The following is a 20,197-nucleotide window of genomic DNA, read 5'->3' as shown; positions in this document are numbered from 1 at the left end:
GTTTTGGGGTACATGTGGAGAACATGTAAGATTGTTGCATAGGTACGCACATGGCAGTGTGATTTGCTGCCTTTCTCCCCATCACCTACATCTGGCATCTCTCCCCTTGCTATCTCTCCCCAGCTCCCCACCCCCCACCGTCCCTCCCCTATTTCCCCCCAACTGACCCTAGTGTGTAGTGCTCCCCTCCCTGTGTCCATGTGTTCTCATTGAACAGTACAAGAAAGGACTAATTCAGAAAATTGGTACTGAGGAGTGGGCATTGCAATACAGATACCTGAAAATGTGAAAGTGACTTTAGAACTGGGTAATAGGTAGAGGTAATAGGTAATAGTGTGAAGGGCTCAGAAGAAGACAGGAAGATGAGGTAAAGTTTGGAACTCCTTAGAGACTTGTTAAATGGTTGTGACCAAAATGCTGATAGTGATATGTAAAATAAAGTTCAGGCTGATGAGATCTCAGATGGAGATAAGGAACTTATTAGGAACTAGAGTTAAGGTCACTTTTGCTGTGCATTAGCAAAGAGTCTGGCTGCGTTGTGCCTCTGCTCTAGGAATCTATGAAACTTTGAACTTGAGAGAGATGGTTTAGGGTATCCAGTAGAAGACATTTCTAATCAGCAAAGTGTTCAAGATATGGCCTGACTGCTTCTAATATTTTATGCTTGTATGTGTGAGCAAAGAAATGACCTGAAACTTTATATATATATATATGTGTGTGTGTGTGTGTGTGTGTGTATGTGTGTGTGTGTGTGTATGTATACGTGTGTATATATATACATTATATATATGTATATATACATATACATATATATTGTGTGTGTGTATATATGTGTATATATATATTGTGTGTGTGTGTGTATATACGTATATATATATGTATACATATGTGTGTATATATACACACACAATATATATATATGTATACATATATGTACATATACACATATGTAATTTTGAGATGGAATCTTGCTCTGTTCTCCTGGTTGGAGTGCAGTGGCATGATCATGGCTCACTATAAACCTCTGCCTCCAAGGCTCAGGTGATCCTACCACCTCAGCATCCTGAGTAGATGGGTTTATAGGCATGCCTGGCTAATTATTTTGTATTTTTAGTAGAGGCAGGGTCTTGCTATATTGCCCAGGCTGGTCTCAACTCCTGGTCTCAAGTGATCTTCCTGCCTCAGCCTACCAAAATGCTGTGATTACAGGTGTGAGCCACTGCACCTGGCCCTGGAACTTATGTTTATAAAGGAAGCAGAATGTAAAAGTTTGGAAAATTTGCAGCCTGGCCATACGGTAGATAAAACCCCTCATTTTCTGGGGAGGAATTCAATCAGGATGCATAAATTTGCATATCTAAAAATAAAACAAATACTAATAGATAAGACAATGGGAAGAAGGCCTTGAAGGCATTTCAGAGACCTTCATGATATCCCCTCCCATCACAGGCCCAGAGGCTTAGGAGGGAAGAATGACTTCATGGGCCAGACCCAAGACCCCCCTGCCCTGCTCAACCCCAGGACACTGCTTTCCACATCCTGGATGCTCCAACTTCAGCCGTGGCTCAATGGGTCCCAGGTACAGTTTGGGCCACTGCTTCAGAGGGTGCAAGCTGTAAGCCTTGGAGGCTTCCATGCAGTGTTAACCCTGTTGGTGCACAGAGCATAAGAGCTGGGGCTTGGGAGCCTCCACCTAGATTTCAGAGGATGTATGGTAAAGCCTGGATGTCCAAGCCAAATCCTGCTGCAGGGGCACAGCCATCATGGAGAAACTTTACTAGGGCAGTACAGAGGACAAATGGGTTGGTGCCCCCAAACAGAGTCCCCTCTGGGGCACTGCCTAGTGGAGCTGTGAGAAGAAGGCCACCATCCTCCAGACTCCAGAAGGGTAGATCCACTGTCAGCTTGCACCCTCAGCCTGGAAAAGCCACAGGCACTCAGTGCCAGTCCATGAGAGCAGCTTTGGGGACTGAACCCTTTAAAGTCACAGGGCAGAGCTGCCCAAGGCCTTGGGAGCTCATCCCTTGCATCAGGGTGCCTTGGATGTGGGACATGGAGTCAAAGGAGATTCTTTTGGACCTTTATGATTTAACAACTGCCCTGCTGAATTTTGGACTTGTCAGACTTATAAGGGGCCTGTAGCCCCTTTTAGCAAATTTATCTCTTTTGGGATGTGAGTATTTACCCAATTCCTGTACCCCATTGTTTCTTGGAAGTAACAAACTTGTTTTTGATTTTACAGGCTTATAGGCAGAAGGGACTTACCTTGTTTCAGATGAGACTTTAGACTTTGGACGTTTGAATTAATGCTGGAATGAATTAAGACTTTGAGGGGATTGTTGGAAAGGGACAATTGTATTTTGCAATGTGAGAAGGATGTGAGATTTGGGAGGAGCTAGAGGTGGAGTGATATGATTTGAATTGTGTTCTTGCCCAAATCTCATGTCAAATTGTAATCCCCAATGTTGGAAGTGGGGCCTGGTGGGAAGTGATTGATCACAGGGCGGTCCATCATGAATTGTTTGGCACCATCCCCTCAGTGGTGTTCTCCTGTGAGTGAGGGAGTGAGTGATTGTGAGATTTGGTTGTTTAAAAGTGTGTAGCACGTCTTCCCTCTCTCTCTTCCTCCTTCTCTGGCTATGTGAAGAACCAGCTTCCCCTTTGCCTTTTGCCATAATGGTAAGTTTCCTGAGGCCTCCCCCAAAGCTGAGCAGAAGCTGTCATGCTTCCTGTACAGTCTGCGGAGCGGTGAGCCACTTAAACCTCTTTTTATAAACTACCCAGGCTCAGATATTTCTTTAGAGCAGTGCAAGAACTGACTAATACAGTATGTATGGCTACAGTCCGCCCCTTTTTGAAGGACAAAAGCAATCTGCCACAAATGTCATACAGAGTCCTAAAAACAGTCCTGAAAGAAGAATTGCTAAAGCAAAAACTGTATACAATTTCAGAACCTGTAATTCAAAGTTTTCAATAAATTAGTTACAGCAAATCCTGATCCACATAGAGAGCTGAAAGAGTGCTGACATATTGCTCATCAGAAAGGAACCTGAACCAAACCATGATGGAATTGATTCAATACTCTTCTACTCTTTATCACTTACAAAGTTTCTGAAGTTTCTCCTAGTCCTTGGACCTTGATGGTGCCTAAATTCACCATCTTTACAATGATAAATAGTAGGAGAGCAGTTATGGTGAACTCTTTACTCAGTCCTGACTGCCCCGTGACATCCACTTTTGCAACATTAATGTCAAGATCTTTTCCCCATTCAGCAAAACTTTCCATTCTGGTTGAAGATTTTGACAAGCAGGGTACCACGGAGCCTAAAGTTCTATCATCCAGTCTCCTTCCAACAACTGTCTTAAGTTCTCGTCCATGATAATGCGTACATCTCTCTGCCACCTGTGCCGTTTCTTTCCATGCTCTCCAAAGCAATAGCACTGAAACTGCCAGGGAAGCCATGACTCCCAGCAGGCGCCATGTCTGCTGCTTGCCCACCTCACAAAAGTGTGGCAGCCACGGCAGACTGGAGCTCTCTGGGCCCCGGTTTCTCCATCTGCATAAAGGGATAATAATGTTACCTAGTTCATAGAGTTGTTGCAAAGAATAACTGTTAACATATGTGAAGACCTTAGATTAATGCTTGGAATGTAACAGGCAGTCAATAAATCTCAGTCATTCTTCTCTCTCAACTCCCTTTCCCTCTCATTTAAAAATTATTTATTTATTTATTTATTTATTTTGAGACAGTGTCACCCAGGCTGGAGTGCAGTGGGGCTATCTCAGCTCACTGCAACCTCTGTCTCCTGGGTTCAAGCAATTCTTGTGCTTCTGCCTCCCAAATAATTGGGATTACAGGGGCATGCCACCAGGCCCGGGTATTTCTGTATTTTTAGTAGGGGGGATTTTGCCATGTTGGCCACGATGGTCTCAAACTCTTGTCCTCAAGAGGACTGGCCAAGCCTGATCTGTCTGCCTCAGCCTTCCAAAGTGCTGAGATTACAGGCGTGAGGCTGTATTATTATTATTATTATTATTATTTTACTTTATTGACATAGAAAAGAAGGACTCAAAGGATAGACATGTGTTAAAGTAGCCATCTCTGGGTAGCAGGATTCTAAATGACTTTTATTTGTTTGTTTGTTTTAATATCAAATTTGTGTGCACTTAAGTTGCTTTATAGTTAGGAAAAAATATTATTTAAAAACAGTATATTGGCTGGGCACAATGGCTCATGCCTGTAATCCCAACACTTTGGGAGGCCGAGGCAGGTGGATCACTTAAGGTCAGGAGTTTGAGACCAGCCTGACCAGCATGGTGAAACTCTGTTTCTACTAAAAACACAAAAAAGTTAGCCAGGCATGGTGATGCATGCCTGTAGTCCCAGCTACTTGGGAGGCTGAGGCAGGAAAATTGCTTGAACCCAGGAGGCGTGAGCCGAGATCATGCCACTGCACTCCATCCAGACTGGGCAAAGAGCAAGATTCTGTCTCAAAAACAAACAAATAAACAAGTGAACCCCCCCGCCAAAAAAAACCCAGTATATTTACTACGATTTTTTTTCCAAAGAGTGTATACCACTCACTACATTAAGTCCTATGATTACTGCTTTTACCTCAGTTTTATGACCTACTTCCATTATCTACTTTGAAACGTCCTCCATCTTGACTTTTTAATTTCTTTAATGATTTTTTTTCTTTCCCTTGGCCGCCAGCTGTTGAGATCAGTGAATCTCTTGGTCTCTAATAACTTATCAAGTCTTATGAATCTTTTCTCCTAAACCTCTCACGCTGCTGTTCACTGTCCCAACCTATTTCTAATCCTTACTACTTCACATCTGGACTATTGGGTTTTCTTTTCTTTTTTTTTTTTTTTTTTTGAGATGGAGTTTCTCTCTTGTTGCTCAGGCTGGAGTGCAGTGGCGCAATCTCAGCTCACTGCAACCTCCACCTCTCAGGTTCAAGCGATTCTACTGCCTCAGCCTTCCGAGTATCTGGGACTACAGGCATGCACCACCATGCCTGGCTAATTTTTGTGTGTTTTTAGTAGAAATGAGGTTTCACCATGTTGGCCAGGATGGTCTCAATCTCTTGACCTTGTGATTCACCCACCTCGGCCTCCCAAAGTGCTGAGATTACAGGTGTTGAGCCACGATGCCCGGCTGACTATGGGTTTTCTTATCCATTGGCTTCCTTTTAATTTTTACATAGTAAAGCCAGACAAATGCTCTTAAAATACCACTTTATATCTCCCCTTTGCTCAAACACCTGTAGGGGCTCCTTCCATTCCCCAGTGCCGAGCATAAAATCCAATTTCCTGGCTCAACATTGAAAGTTCTCCACGTTACTCTATCTCTGCTATCTCAAATAATTCACTCCTTACCTTATTTATGGTCTTTTCCTTTTCCTACCATATTTCTGTACAGGGGCATTTTTGTCATCCTACCTTCCTTATGTCCAAATTTTACTTGTCCTTCAAGATCTTGCTTAAATACACACTTGTCTGAAATGTTCATGCTTTTTTCCTTTGTAAATTACAATAGCACTGCTCCGTTTGACCAGTAATCACACAGTGGCTTGAGATTTTCTTATATTGAAATGGTATTAATCTATATCTTTTAATATTTCTGTTGTCTATTTCTTCTCTCAACTGAATTGTAGTATTTCTAAGTGTGCTTACATTTTCTAGCGCCCTAGTGCTCTACAGAAGTAGATGGGTAACAGATAGGATATTGACAGATGAATTAATATGTCTGTAATATTTGATAGAAATAGATGCTAGAATAAAAATATTTCATTTTATTTAAAAGCAAAGACAGGATTTTGACTTGAATCTTTTCCTTGTTCACTTTGTTTTGACTTTACTATTTATAATGTTGTTTATCCTGGTAGTCTGAGCTCCTTTTAATGGTCAGATCAATATTTGCTTGAATATCTCCCAAAGCAAGCCTTCTGTAATTCACTTATTAGAAAAGGCCTTTAAATTGTTGGGTGTAGGATTTTTAAAATGAAATAAAACTCTAATTAGTAAAATCCTAGTTTCAGAGCAAATTCTTCTGTGGTAACAGAAGGAGGCTGTCCCACTGGACTCTGGGCTCCTTGAAGGAAGTTACTATTTCTCAGTCATCTCCATGATCCCAGTAACTAACGCAGCCTCTGGCACATGGTGGGCACTTGCTGTGTCAAATGAAAACTGCCAAGCAGCACTGCAGCCTTGGAAGGAGGGAAATATTACGTCTCAGATATTTTAAAATGTATTAAATATTTGTCATGAATTTGCTATTTTTCTTCTAAACGAACAAAGCATAATCTTTAATGACTGCAGTTTAACAATATAGTGTCCTTCCCCCAAATCTCTTATCTCCTGACTCAGTACATCCATGCCTTGGATTTACAGTGTCTACTCATTTTACTGTGATTGCTGCCATTCTGGTTTTGCAGAGGTTTCATGTTTCTCTGTCCCTGCAGAGTGATCGTGCTGGGATGGCTCTGTGCACGTCGCAATAGCCCTGCTTTTGCCCCCAGTTTTTGCTCCTTTGAAATGTACCCTAGAACACCCAGGTGGTGGGTGGTGATGGGAGCTCAGCTAGCCAGGAATGAGGGAGCAAGAGGATGTGATCAGAGGACCTTGAGGGTGCAGGAACAGAGGGGCAGGTATAGGAAGCCTCAGCTCTGCACCCTCTGACAGCCAGCACAATGGGGAAATTCCAGCCCTTTACTCTTTTCCCTCCTCCCTCCCTTTCTTCCCCCCTCTTTTCCCTCCTTCGATATAGGTAACGTTAGAAGGGAATATTCTATTTGTACAATGGCAGTCCTGGCAACAGCTCTCTGTTCTCTTCAAATCCCCTGAAGTCATGATGTGCCTCGGGCCTTTGTTCTTTTTGGTTCTACTCACCCAGTTGTTGCTTAGTCTTCCTGGGCTGCAGTCGTGTTTATAATGCTCTCAGGATGTCAGCAGGCTCCCTTCACCAATCCCACGTGACTGCTGATCTTCACCCTCACTGTACTTTATTCTTTTTGTTTTAGTTTATACTGCTCTTGTTTATTGTAGTTTAAAGCCGCATATGATTTTGATGTATACATGTATTATAGTTTCTTTCCACAGTTAATTTCTTTTTTTAAATTTTAGAGATAGGGTTTCGTTATCTTGCCTAGGCTGGAATGCAGTGGCTATTCATGGCACAAGCATAGCTCACTGAAGCCTCACACTCCTGGGCTCAAGTGATTCTCCCTGCTCAGCCTCCCAAGTAGCTGGGACTACACGTGTGTGCCACCACACCTGGCTCTTCTTCTTCAATTTTAGTAGTTAAAATTTATTAGGCATATTAGATCTTTATGTGAGATAAATGTTACAAATATATTTCTCCCACTTTTTTAGTGTTTGGCAATTTTTAATTTTTGTGGCTACATAGTAGGTGTATGTATTTATAGGGTGCATGAGATGCTTTGATACAGGCATGCAGTGTGAAATAAGCGCATCATGGAGAATGGGGTCTCCATCCCCTCAAGCATTTATTCATTGAGTTACAAACAATCCAATTACACTCTTAGTTATTTGAAATTGTACAATGAAGTTATTATTGACTGTAGTAACCTGTTGTACTATCAATATTTTTATTATTTTAAAATAAATTTTATTGTATATATGTGAGGTTTACAACATGTTGTGGGATACATATATTAATAAATAGTAAAAAGGTTACTGTAGTGAAGGAGATAAACATATCTATCATCTCATGTAGTTAATTTTTTGGTGATAAGAGCAGCTAAAATCCACTTTTTAAACAAAAAACCCGACATACAATATAATTTTATTAACTTTAGTTTCCATGTTGTGCGATGTCTAAACTTGTTCATTGTACTCATCTGCTAATTTGAATTCTTCGACCTACATTTCCTATTCCCTGACCACTCCCCCACCCAGCAGGTGGTAACCACTCTTTCATTCTCTTTCTGTATATTTGAGGTTTTTTTTTTTTTTTTTTTTTTTTAGACGGAGTTTCGCTCTTGTTACCCAGGCTGGAGTGCAATGGCGCGATCTCGGCTCACTGCAACCTCCGCCTCCTGGGTTCAGGCAATTCTCCTGCCTCAGCCTCCTGAGTAGCTGGGATTACAGGCACGCACCACCATGCCCAGCTAATGTTTTTGTATTTTTAGTAGAGACGGGGTTTCACCATGTTGACCAGGATGGTCTCGATCTCTTGACCTCGTGATCCACCCGCCTCGGCCTCCCAAAGTGCTGGGATTACAGGCTTGAGCCACCGCGCCCGGCCTATTTGAGGTTTTTAAAAAATTCCACATAAAACTTCACATCACTGTCTTTGATCATTTACTTGATGATGCCTCAAGGGAGATAAAACGTCTTGCCTTTCAATGTTCAGGTTGATTTTCTTTCTAGATTTTAATTTTTGCCACACATCCAGCGCTGTTACTTACATACTGTTTTTGGGACAGTATCAGTCAAAATTGTTCACAAAACACGAAACAAATGGACAAAAGAGAAGCGAACAATATGAAGACATATTTGCTTTGGTAGATTGGCTGCAGGTGATGGTGCTGTATGGTAAATGTGATAGCTAAGGCCCATTAGCCAAGCAGGACAGTGTTGTATCCTGGGCCAGTTTTACTGCTTGAGAATGTGTTATGTTTCTTGGGGCATGAACACACACATGATACTGAAATAGATGACTATTTGTGTGGAAATAAATACATATGTTTGGGGATATCTCAGAGACAGTATTTAAATGAATCGGCACAGGATGTGGTATTCTAGGCATAGTAGATATGGATTCCAGAACCATGCAAATTACTTGCATTCAAATCCTTTAGGCTTGGCTTCTGAAGGAACTCAACCTAAGACATTTGCAATAGCAAAGACTTTCATATTTGTGAGAAGATAATTTTAGATTATACTAAGACTATAAATTTAGTTGGGATGCTTTCCTTGTTCCTTAATTAAGATACACAGTAGGGAAGCATCTTATTTAAGGAATAAAATGTTAATGCATTATATTGTTATAGTACCTAATTCATTGTTTGAATAAGATGAACATTAAAAATGATAATTATTTGTATAATCAGTTTATACCAAGGTTGTTAGAGTGAATTGTTTACTGGGGATATGATTAGTCATTATCATATCACTGTAGCCTCATATATTATGTTAGTAATTCTTAAGAGTAATATGTTTATAAAAACTCCACAAGATGCAATCTGGGCCTGCAGTTTGCAAGCTGAGTTGGCATGATTTGGAGGAGATCGAATCCAAATTAATAAGCTAAATGTAGAATACACAGCTAGGAAGACTGAAGGCTACTTAAACCGCATATGGAGACAATGGACTAAGATAGGTAATGAGATTTTCACAGGTCTCACTATATAAGTTCTGGACTCAGCAGATTACCATCCAATTCCATATTAGCACTTGGAACCCTTGTACAGTCTTTTTTTTTTTTTTTAAATCAAGTTTTCCCTTGCAGTGGTAAACATAAATTTCACACATATAGGATGAACATACAGACATTCACTAAAGGAAGCAAGTCTCCTTAATGGGATAACTGTTAGTGTGTAATTTTGGTCTGAGTTGCTGAACTAGTGAATAATCTCAGAGTTGCTCCTGTGGCTGCCTACACCTCTGAAATAATTTGAAATTGTGTGATTTTTTAAATTTTATTTTAACTCTACCTCTGGATTTGTTATGTAGGACTCTAATGATATTAAAATGCTATAATCAAGGACAGAAATGTCATTCAAAATGAAAAAGCCAATCAAAGAATGGGCTAATAACAATATTGGATTTGATTCATGATTTGGGAGAGGGGTTTAAAACATTTATATATCACGTACATTGTAAAATCAGTGTTTTTAAGTCACTTTGTGTAAAACACCATTTTGAAATTAGTTTTGACCTCAAGGTTGTTGGGGAGATTAAGGAGATCATGTATAGCGAGTGCCTGGTGTCTGTTTGCATATACAAGCTCTCATGATGATTGCAAACATTTTCCACTACTATTATTCCTCTGCGATTACTTCTGTATTCTGCTAAAAGCTTTGAGATCCAATAGTTAGTTCACAACTCACGTGATGGCAAAGCTTAATCTGACCTGATTTGAGGCTATTTTCAAAATCGTACTTAGTGTGAATACTAATTCGTTTTTTGCAGAAATGTTAGGGTGCGTGATTTTGGAATGCCATTCTAGGCTTCACTGGGATATTACATAACATACATATCAGGTACCATTTTACTTTTGTAAAACATAAAAATTTCTTAATTCTAAGACACATCCAGCTTTAAGGGTTTAGGCTGAGGGTTTGTGGACCTGAATTCATGTTATCATCCAATCCGGGCAACCTTGATTAATTACCATGGTGCATAAGCACATGCGGATGCTGATAACTAGGGCTGTCTGCAAAACTAACGGCTTCTTCTGGGTCAGTGGCTGGTTACTACTCGATTGTGATGATCACGTGACATAAGGAGAAAGTTATATATTTGAAGCACTTCCAGTGGGGGAAAATGATATGTCAATTTAGGGCATGAATGCGTCTGAATCTTGATTGGTCAGAAATGTACCAGAAGTTGGAATGAAAAAGGTTACTCTTTGTAAGAAGAGGTTGATGTGTTAGTGCTAGATGCCGCAAACTGAATTGATGTAAGGCTCCTTCTGATTTCATGCTGTGGGTGATGATGTGGGACCCTGGCTGTATTCATGGGGAAGGGAAGGACAAGTCAGCAGGAGGCAGCCACTCAGCCCTGGGTCATAAAGGGGTTCCCTTGCCTTCTGCCACGCAGACAGCTTTGCAAATTCAATCTGCCAACATTTTAAATGCACCTTCACTCTTTCTTCCAAAATTATTGGAAAGGATCATTAACTATTCTCTATTTTCTTAGACTGAGTTTTCAAGGCTTTTACTTTATTTCTTTCAGGCTGTTTTAGTAATCAAAGTACTCATTACTTTAGAGCTTTCTCCAAATATTTGACATAGACATCATTATTTCCTCAATTATCTAGATAGTTCTAAGCAAGATCATTTTTTGAGGGATTCTAGATGACCAAATATGTACATTAGCTCTCCATTTTGTAGTAATAGTTGTGTATGTTTGTGTGCCCACATTTGCCAAATCGTGAAAAGATCACTTTCTTGGGGAGAACAAAATAATGAATGGTTTCTAAGTTTTCTTACTAATGAATAGCATTACCCAAACTCCATTAGATGAGCTGCAAAGGTGCATGGCACTTGTGAAAATTTGACACACCATATTAGTTAAATGTTGTAGCTTAAGCACTGAAGCCTGCCAGGCACAGCTTGGGATTATTATTATTATTATTATTATTTTTTCCCCATTTATTTATTTTATTGCATTTTACATTTTGGGGTACATGTGAAGAACATGCAAAATTGTTGCATAGGTACACACATGGCAGTGTGATTTGCTGCCTTCCTCCCCATCACCTACATCTGGCATTTCTCCCCTTGCTATCTCTCCCCAGCTTCCCACCCCCCGCCCTCCCTCCCCTATTTCCCCCCAACTGACCCCAGTGTGTAGTGCTCCCCTCCCTGTGTCCATGTGTTCTCATTGTTCAACACCCGCCTATGAGTGAGAACATGCGGTGTTTGATCTTCTGCTCCTCTGTCAGGATTATTTTTTTAACATGCTCTTAGTATTTGTTTTTTGGTCCCTCAGCATATTTGCCTATTAGTCAAACTTCCTGACAGTAGTTGAAAATTGAGGGATTGGATGGGTCATGAAATTTATGAGATCATGGTAAAGCTGTACCATTGAGAATCAGCTAAACAGTTGCCACATATGAAATAATGTTACTTATTCAGGCCATCCCTGATATGAAATGCAGAACTCTTAAAGAGAGTATGAGATAATTAGATACAGCTAGAGGCAATTTTTAGCGATCACAGTTGACATTTTTATATACCAGTTTCTTTGGTATTTTTAGAAGTATATTAACTTTCCATTTTGAACTATTAACTATTATATAATAGCCATATTATCTGTAGTCAGGCCTCAGAATTAATGCTCCATAAGTGATGAGATTACTCCAGAAGTGTCCTTGAGAATTTGATAAAATGTATGAGTAAATTTGAAAATTTCACATAGAGTATTTGTGCAAACATCTCTATGATAACTTTGCTCTGAAAATTATAATAGCTTCTATGGCTATTCAGGGTTCTCTATTTAAAAGATTAGGACTTGGTGTTGAGATTTCTTATGCATTATTTGGCGGTTGCACAAATTAATATCATTAGGAGAAAAGTAATGGTGGTTTGATTTTCTTTGGATGGTTTGCTTTTGATATTTGTGGGGTTAAAGAATGATTTCATTTGTGGCTGTATTTAAATTATATGGGAAGCTATGTGGTGTAATGTAGTACTTGGATTTCAAAAATCAGACAGACTTGGGCTTGAATATACTGCTTACTAGTTTTGTGACATGGATACATTTCTTACTATTTCATAGGTCAGACGCTTTCTTCAAAGTGAAAACTAACTAAACTTGCCTTTCAGATAATTTGTTGGCAGGACTTACTATTGTGTTTAAAAAGCACACAGGAACCACTTTATAAGTATTCATTCTCTTCTTCCTTTTCTGTCTCCTAAAGTCTATAGTTATTGGAACCACTGTAGCGTTTATCATAGAATAACATGTCAATAATTATATTTTTTCATCAATTTTATTGAAACATAATTTTAACATACAATATGATTTACTCAATTTAAGTACAGAATTTGATATGGTTTGACAAATATCTATAGTCCTATATTTACCACCACCATCAAGATACAGAATGTTTCCATCACCCAGAAACTCTGTGCCGTTATGCAATCTCCACCCCATTCGTGCCTCCCAAAACCACTTAAGATGCTCTCTAGCACTAGTTGTGTGAACATGTATTTTAATTTATCTTGGGTAATATAATAATGGAATTGCCGAGTCATATGGTAAATGTATATTTAACTTCCCTCCCTCCCTCCTCCCCACGCTTTCTCTCTCTCCCCTTCCTTCCTTCCTTCCTTCCTTCCTTCCTTCCTTCCTTCCTTCCTTCCTTCCTTCCCTTCTTTCCTTCTTTCTTTTCTCTCTCTCTTTCTCTCTCTCTTTCTTTTCTTCTTCTTCTGTCACCCAGGTTGGAGTGCAGAGGCATGATCTTGGCTCACTGCAGCCTCTGCCTCCCAAATTCCAGCGATTCTCCTGCCTCAGCCTCCTGGCTAGCTGGGATTACAGTGCATGCCTCCATGCCTGGCTAATTTTTGTGTTTAGTAGAGACAGGGTTTCACTATGTTGTCCAGGCTGGTCTTGAACTCCTGACCTCAGGTAATCTGCCCACCTTGGCACCCAAAGTGCTGGGATTACAGGCATGAGCTACTGTGCCGGCCTGTATGTTTAACTTTCTAAGAAACTACCAAACTATTTTCCATCTTGGTTGTGCTTTCTTGCATTCCCACCAGCAATGTGTGAGAGCTCTAGTTGCTCCACATCCTTGCTACTACTTGGTATGGTCAGTCTTTCTAATTTTAGCCATTCTAGTGATAGTAGTATCTCATTGCTTTTATTTTCACTTATTCAGTGATCAATGGTGTTAAATATCTTTGCATAGATTATTTTCCATCTTGATACTTTCTTTGATAATGTAGCTGTCCAAAATTTTTGCCCATTTTTCTATTAGTGTTTTAATTTTCTAATTATTGAGTTGTAAGAACTCATTATGTATTCTGGGTATGAATCTTTGCAAATATTTTCTCCCAAACTATGGTCTTGCCTTTCTAAATAAATAGACTTTAATCTAGGTGTAGCTTTTTAGGTTAAGAAATATCTTATTTTGTAGAGTTTTAGGTTGACAGCAACATTGAGAGAAAGGTACAAAGATTTCCCATGTATTCCCTGCCCTCATGTAGAGCCTCCTCCATTATTAATAGTCTCATCAGAGAGGTACATTCATTACAAGAGATGAACTTACATTGCCACATCCTTGTCGTCCAGGGTTCATAATTTACATTAGGATTCACTCGTGGTGTACGTCTTATGGTCTTGCACAAATGTGTAATGATGAATCTCCACCCCAATTATCATTTCGTTCTCCATATAGATCACATACTCTTTTTAGGAAGGGGCATGGCTCTCTTTATCACTGATAATATTGAAGACAAGGTATTTTACATAGTATACTTTCAACAAGTAACTACTGATTGATTAATGATTCAGTAATAGGGTGTTTTGAGTAATTGACTATTCCAATTATCTGACAACCAGATATGTAAATTCCATTTTTGAAGATTTTGTTAACAAAAAAAATACAGTTAACCATAAAATTGACATCATCATCATCATTATCATCCTTTTGTGGTTCTGAAGATACTTTAAAAGCATTAAAAAAAATTTAAAAACATTTTTGTGGGTACAGAGTAGGTATATATATTTATGGAGTACCTGAGATGTTTTGCTATAGGTGTGCAATATGAAATAAACACACAATGGAGAATGGGGTATCCCCTCAAGCATTTACCCTTTGAGTTACAAACAACCCAATTGCATTTTAAAACTTATTTTAAAATAATACAATTAGTTATTATTGACTATAGTCATCCTATTGTGTTATCACATAGTAGGTCTTTTTCAGTCTTTCTATATTTTTTTTAGTACACATGAATCTGAAGATACTTTAAAGACATATAGTCTCAGAATAATAATTTTAACTATGAAGTTATATATAACAATAGAAGTAATAATAATGGTCATTGTTATAGCTGACATTAATGTGCATTTAGTGTGAAAGGCTTTATGTACATTATCTCATTTATTTCCCTCAATTATTCTTGGAAGTAGATAAATTATGATCTGCTATTTATAGATAAGGAAGCACATCCAGTGGGATTAAGTAACTTGTCTAGGATCACAGAGCCAGTCCCCGATACAGACCTACACAGACATCTGATGCCGAAGCCAATACTCTTACAAACCTCTTCAATATGAGTTGAGTCATAATTGCCCTGAAGAAACTGAATATTACTTAGAAAATTTTTTTAGAACAAAATGCCTGGTATTAGGTGGGTCATTTGGCCCTTTTGTCTTTTTCATAAGAATAGGGTGTAGACTACCCCACCTTTTAAATAAGAATTTTTTTCTACTACCATAAGTTGAAGTATTGTGTGATAGAAGAAATACAAAAAGTTTAGGCATGTTAACTTAGTAAGTATAACTGTATTCATAAGTTATCTTCCTTATTGTTAGATAACAAAGACACAGGGATTACCTATTCTTTTTTTTTTTTTGAGACAGGGTCTTGATGGGTGTCCTAGGCTGGAGTGCAGTGGCAAGAACATGGCTCACTGCAGCCTTGACCTCCTGGGCCCAAGATATCCTCCCTCCTCAGCCTCCTGAGTGGTTGGGACCACGGGTGTATGCCACCACACTGGCTAATTTTTAATTTGTAGATATGGAGTCTTGTTATATTGCCCAGGCTGGTCTTGAACCCCTGGGCTCAAGCAATCCTCCCACCTTGTCCTCTCAAGGTGTTGGGATTACAGGTGTGAGCCACTGTGCCAGGCTGGACTATCTATTCTTTTTTTAAACTTTTTTATATGACTTATAATTTTTGATGTTTATTTATTTTTTATTATACTTTAAGTTCTGGGATACATGTGCAGAACATGCAAGTTTGTTGCATAGGTATACACGTGCCACGGTAGTTTGTACCCATCAACCCATCATCTCGGTTTTAAGCACCGCATGTATTAGGTATTTGTCCTAATGCTCTCCCTCCTCTTGCCCTCAACCCGCCAACAGGCTCTGGTGTTTAATGTTATCTATTCATAGTTCAGATGAATTTATTATATCTTTTCATTGATGAAGTGGTTACAAAGGAAAATACTTTAAGTTAGGATAATAATAGTACCTATTACATAAGGTTGAAGTGAAGATTAAATAAGAAAATACATATAAAGGCCTTAGCACAGTGTCTTACAGACAATAGATGCCCAATGTTATCTTATAGTAACAGTTCTATTCACAATAACTGTTGACTTTGACTACTAACATGTCTCTGAATTCAAGAATAAACTTTACAAGGAACCCCAGTGCTGCCAGCCTTACTTAAAGTGTACGAAGACGGATTCCTATGGATTGATGTCAAAAACAGGGTAGCGTTAAAGATGTCCTAAAGGGTTTATATCACTCAAATGCCTATAAAATCCAATGGATGGCCATGGTGATGCCGGTGACTGTAGGAACGTTTGCACAAGACATCTTTCCGGTTGTGCATTGGTGCTGCTCTGAACCTGGATCTTTCCAATGGAAATCGTGCTTCTTCAAGTGCATGGAAAGCACAGTGTATCACACAGATGCCTGTTTACCTGGAAGGTGCTTCCTGGCAGTGACTTAGCCTTCCCAGGAGATAAATTTAAGTTGCTCCTAACAGCTGGTATGCTCTTCTGAGGCTTCACCGTAATTACTGAAGTAAATGGTATGGGACATATTTGGCATGTATTTTCCAGATAGTGTACATTTCCCTGCCATCCTTATGGCAGCCAATTAGTGATAAAACTGGAAACAGAAATCTAATAAAGAGCTTCTTTTTCATTTAGAATGCTTTTAAGCCTCCTGCTACGAACAGCTCCAAAAATATTTTGAGATTTTCAGCTCTTATGTGGTTATTTTTTTCAGTAGCAGAGCTCTGTATGCTTCTCTTTTATTTGTATAAATTTATGGGGTACAAGTGTAATTTTAGGGTGTTTTGGGTAATTGGGCAATACATAGATAGATGGCATAGTGATGAAGTTAGGGCTTTTAAGGTATCCGTCATCCAAATAACATACATTAAGTAATCTATCATCATCCACCACCCACCCTTACCCTTCTGAATCTCTATTGTCTATTATTCCACAGTCTACGTCCATGTATACACATTATTTAGCTCCCATTTGTAAGTGAGAACATGTGGTATTTGTCTTTCTATGTCTGGCTTGTTCCACTTAGGAGGATAATGGACTCCAATTCCATTCATGTTGCTGCAAAAGATATAATTTTATTTTTTATGGCTGAATAGCATTCTTTGTGTATATGTACCACGTTTTCTTTATCCAGTCCTCCATTGATGGGCACTTTGGTTGATTTCGTATCCTTGCTATTGTGACTAGTGCAGTGTTAAACACTCGAGGACAAATATCCCTTTGATATATTGATTTCCTTTCCTTTGGGTAGATACCCCAGTAGTGGGATTGCTAGATCAAATGTTAGTTTTATTTTTAGTTCTTCGAGAAATCTCCATACTGTTTTCTATAGTGGCTATACTAATTTACATTCCCATGAACAGTGTATAAGAGTTCTCTTTTCTCTGTATCCTTGCTAACATCTGGCATTTTTGTGTTTTTAGTAATAGCCATTCTGGCTGGTATAAGATGATATCTCACTTTGATTTTAAATTGCATTTTTCTGATTATTAATGATGTTGAACATTTTTTTCATATGCCTGTAGGCTATTTATATGCCTTCTGTTGAAAAGTATCTATTCACGTCCTTTGCCCACTTTTTAATAGGATTATTTTGGTTGTTGGTGTTTGAGTTCCTTATACATTCTGGATATCAGTCCCCTGTTGTATATATAGTTTTGCAAATATTTTCTCCTATTCTGCAGGTTGACTGTTAACTCTGTTGAATATTTCTTTTGCTGTGCAGAAGCTTTTTAGTTTAATTAAGCTTCTTATTATTAAAATTTTGATACCTTTTTTGTGTTTTGGAGAAATGTGCCGCTAAATGAAAAGAGGGCAGGCTGTGGGTTCAGATAAAGTCAAGTTCTAATTTGGGTTCTATCACTTACTAATTGCTGATCTCCTTAACTTCTCAGGGACTCAGCTTTCTCATTTGTAAATTGAAAATGACAGTATTTTTTTTTTCCCATAAGGTTGTTAGTGTTGATGGCACAAGTAATGTGAAGTACCTAGTGTAGCTTCTGAAAGGTAGTCATTAAATAACAATTATGATTCTATTTTACTTCAGGATGAATTATAGTTCAATTAAAATACTGCTTTTGGTTTACACCTTTATAAGTTGAACTTCTGAGATACTGTAAGCTCTGGAAAAATTGATTTTACAAATAAATTTTCTTTTTTGCAAATAGTCTTTTGATTTTCATGCATAATTTTATTCCGCATAGTCAACACATTAAAAATATAACCTTTATGGAGAAATGACTTTTTCCTATATGCATCGAAACAAAAATTTCCTTATACTTCTGTGGTTTATAGTCACAGCTTAAATAATTATAACAACCTTAGGGGAGAAAATTAAAATAAATAATGTATGCAAACCTTTTGCTGATACCTGGAACACAGTAAATGCTCAATAAAAGACTGTCATGATTTATTATAAGGGTTAGCAAACTTTTTCTATAAAAGGTCAGATAGTAACTATCTTAACTTTATCTTTGTGGGCTGTACCATGTCTGCTGCAGTCACTCACCCCTGCTGTTTTAGTGTACGTAGCCACACACAATACATGAATGAATCTGTATAGCTCTTTTCCAATAAATCTGTATTTACATATCTACTGGCAGTTTATTAACCTCTGACTTGTTATAATAGTTTAGCCTATGAGAAGTCATCTTGAAGTACTGGGCAGATCAATCTTATGGAAAATGGGAGGTGGGAGGATTGCTTTACAAATACTGTCCTATACATACATTCCTCAGAGATTATTGGTGTTCAGTATGTGTCAGGTGCCCTTGAAAGGAATGCCATAGAAATAAGATCAAATACAACAAGTTGATTCACCTGTAAAGGCCTCCTTCAAGTTAAAAAAACCTGATTTGTCCTAAGTTTATAAAAAGATAATACATTTGATGGCTGGAGTATTAGTAGCTGAATAATATAAGGGTACTACTAATTGCCAAAGATACATTTAATTTTTTTTGCTTATTTTAACATGTATTCAATTAGAAAAACCTGAAAATAAGAAAAGTTATAAGGAAAACACCAAAAAAAAAAAAAAAACAAAAAAAAACCAAAAAACCACCCATTGTAATTTCACTGTCCTGAGCTAACAACTTTTAACACATGCATACATTTCCTTCTAGTCTGTTTTGTTCTTTTGAAGTGACTTTCTGGAAGCATACTTTATATACCATGTTTAGCCACTCGAAGTATACAACGCAGTGATTTTTGGTAATGTATAGAGTTGTGCAACCATTTCCAGAATCTACTTTTAGATCTCTGGTCCTCCCTTTTATTCCTGAGATAAAATTGACATAAAAACTGTACATAATTAAATATACAATTTGAAAAGGTTTAACACATACACACATACACATACCCATAAATATATATATGCAATAGTCCCCCATTGTCTTCAGGGGATAACCCCAATGAATGCCTAAAACCCCATATAGAACTGAATCCTATATATACTGTCTTTTCCTATGTATACATACCTATAACAAAGTTTAATTTATAAATTAGTCACAGTAGGAGATTAACAACAATAATAAAATGGAACAATTGCAAGAATATACTATAATAAAATTTATGTGAGTGTGGTCTTTCTCTCAAAATGTCTTATTGTACTGTACTCGCTGTTCTTGTGGTGATGTGAGATGATAAAATATCTATGTGATGAGATGAAGGGAGATGAATGGCCTAGGCACAGTTGACAGTTGTGGACAGTTGACCTTCTAATGACACTCAGAGGAGGAACTTCTGCTTCTGGCATCCAGTCATGACGATGTTGTTAGTCAAATGTCAGGAGCAGATATGCTAATGACTAATATGTGGGTAGCATAGATACCGTTGGGATGCTGGACAAAGGGAGGATTCACGTCCCCGGTGGGGACAGAGCTGAACAATGTGAAATTTCATCAGGCTACTCAAAACTACGTGGGATTTAAAACTTAAGAATTGTTGATTTCTGGGATTTTCCATTTAATATTTTTGGACTGCAGTTGACTGTGGGTAACTAATACTACCTTGGAAAGTGAAACCAAAGATAAGTGAGGACTACCACCACCACCACACACACACACACACACACACACACACACACACACACACACACACACACACACACACAGTAAAGGCATCACCAGAATCAAGATGGCAAATAGATCCAGACCGAACATTGCCAAAAGCATTTTTGGGTCTGTTTTAAATCCCTCTTTCTGCCTGGCCTCCTAAGTCCCCAGGTACCAGTGTTCTGGTT

At 38.4% G+C, this 20,197-nt stretch overlaps 1 protein-coding gene and 1 pseudogene across 2 annotated transcripts in view; one reads left to right on the top strand and one right to left on the bottom strand.

Moving 5' to 3' along the window:
• The window catches only part of SLCO5A1 (solute carrier organic anion transporter family member 5A1), a 154,655-nt gene that overhangs the window by 41,169 nt on the left and 93,289 nt on the right, over positions 1-20,197 (top strand). The gene's annotated exons all lie outside the window — the stretch shown is intronic.
• Positions 2,787-5,516, bottom strand: LOC116563409 (annotated as a pseudogene).

This window comes from Sapajus apella, unplaced genomic scaffold, assembly GCF_009761245.1.
Source record: "Sapajus apella isolate SASKATOON/1434 unplaced genomic scaffold, GSC_monkey_1.0 scaffold35, whole genome shotgun sequence".
Taxonomy (NCBI): Eukaryota; Metazoa; Chordata; class Mammalia; order Primates; family Cebidae; genus Sapajus; species Sapajus apella.
This window is presented reverse-complemented; position numbering and strand designations above follow the sequence as displayed.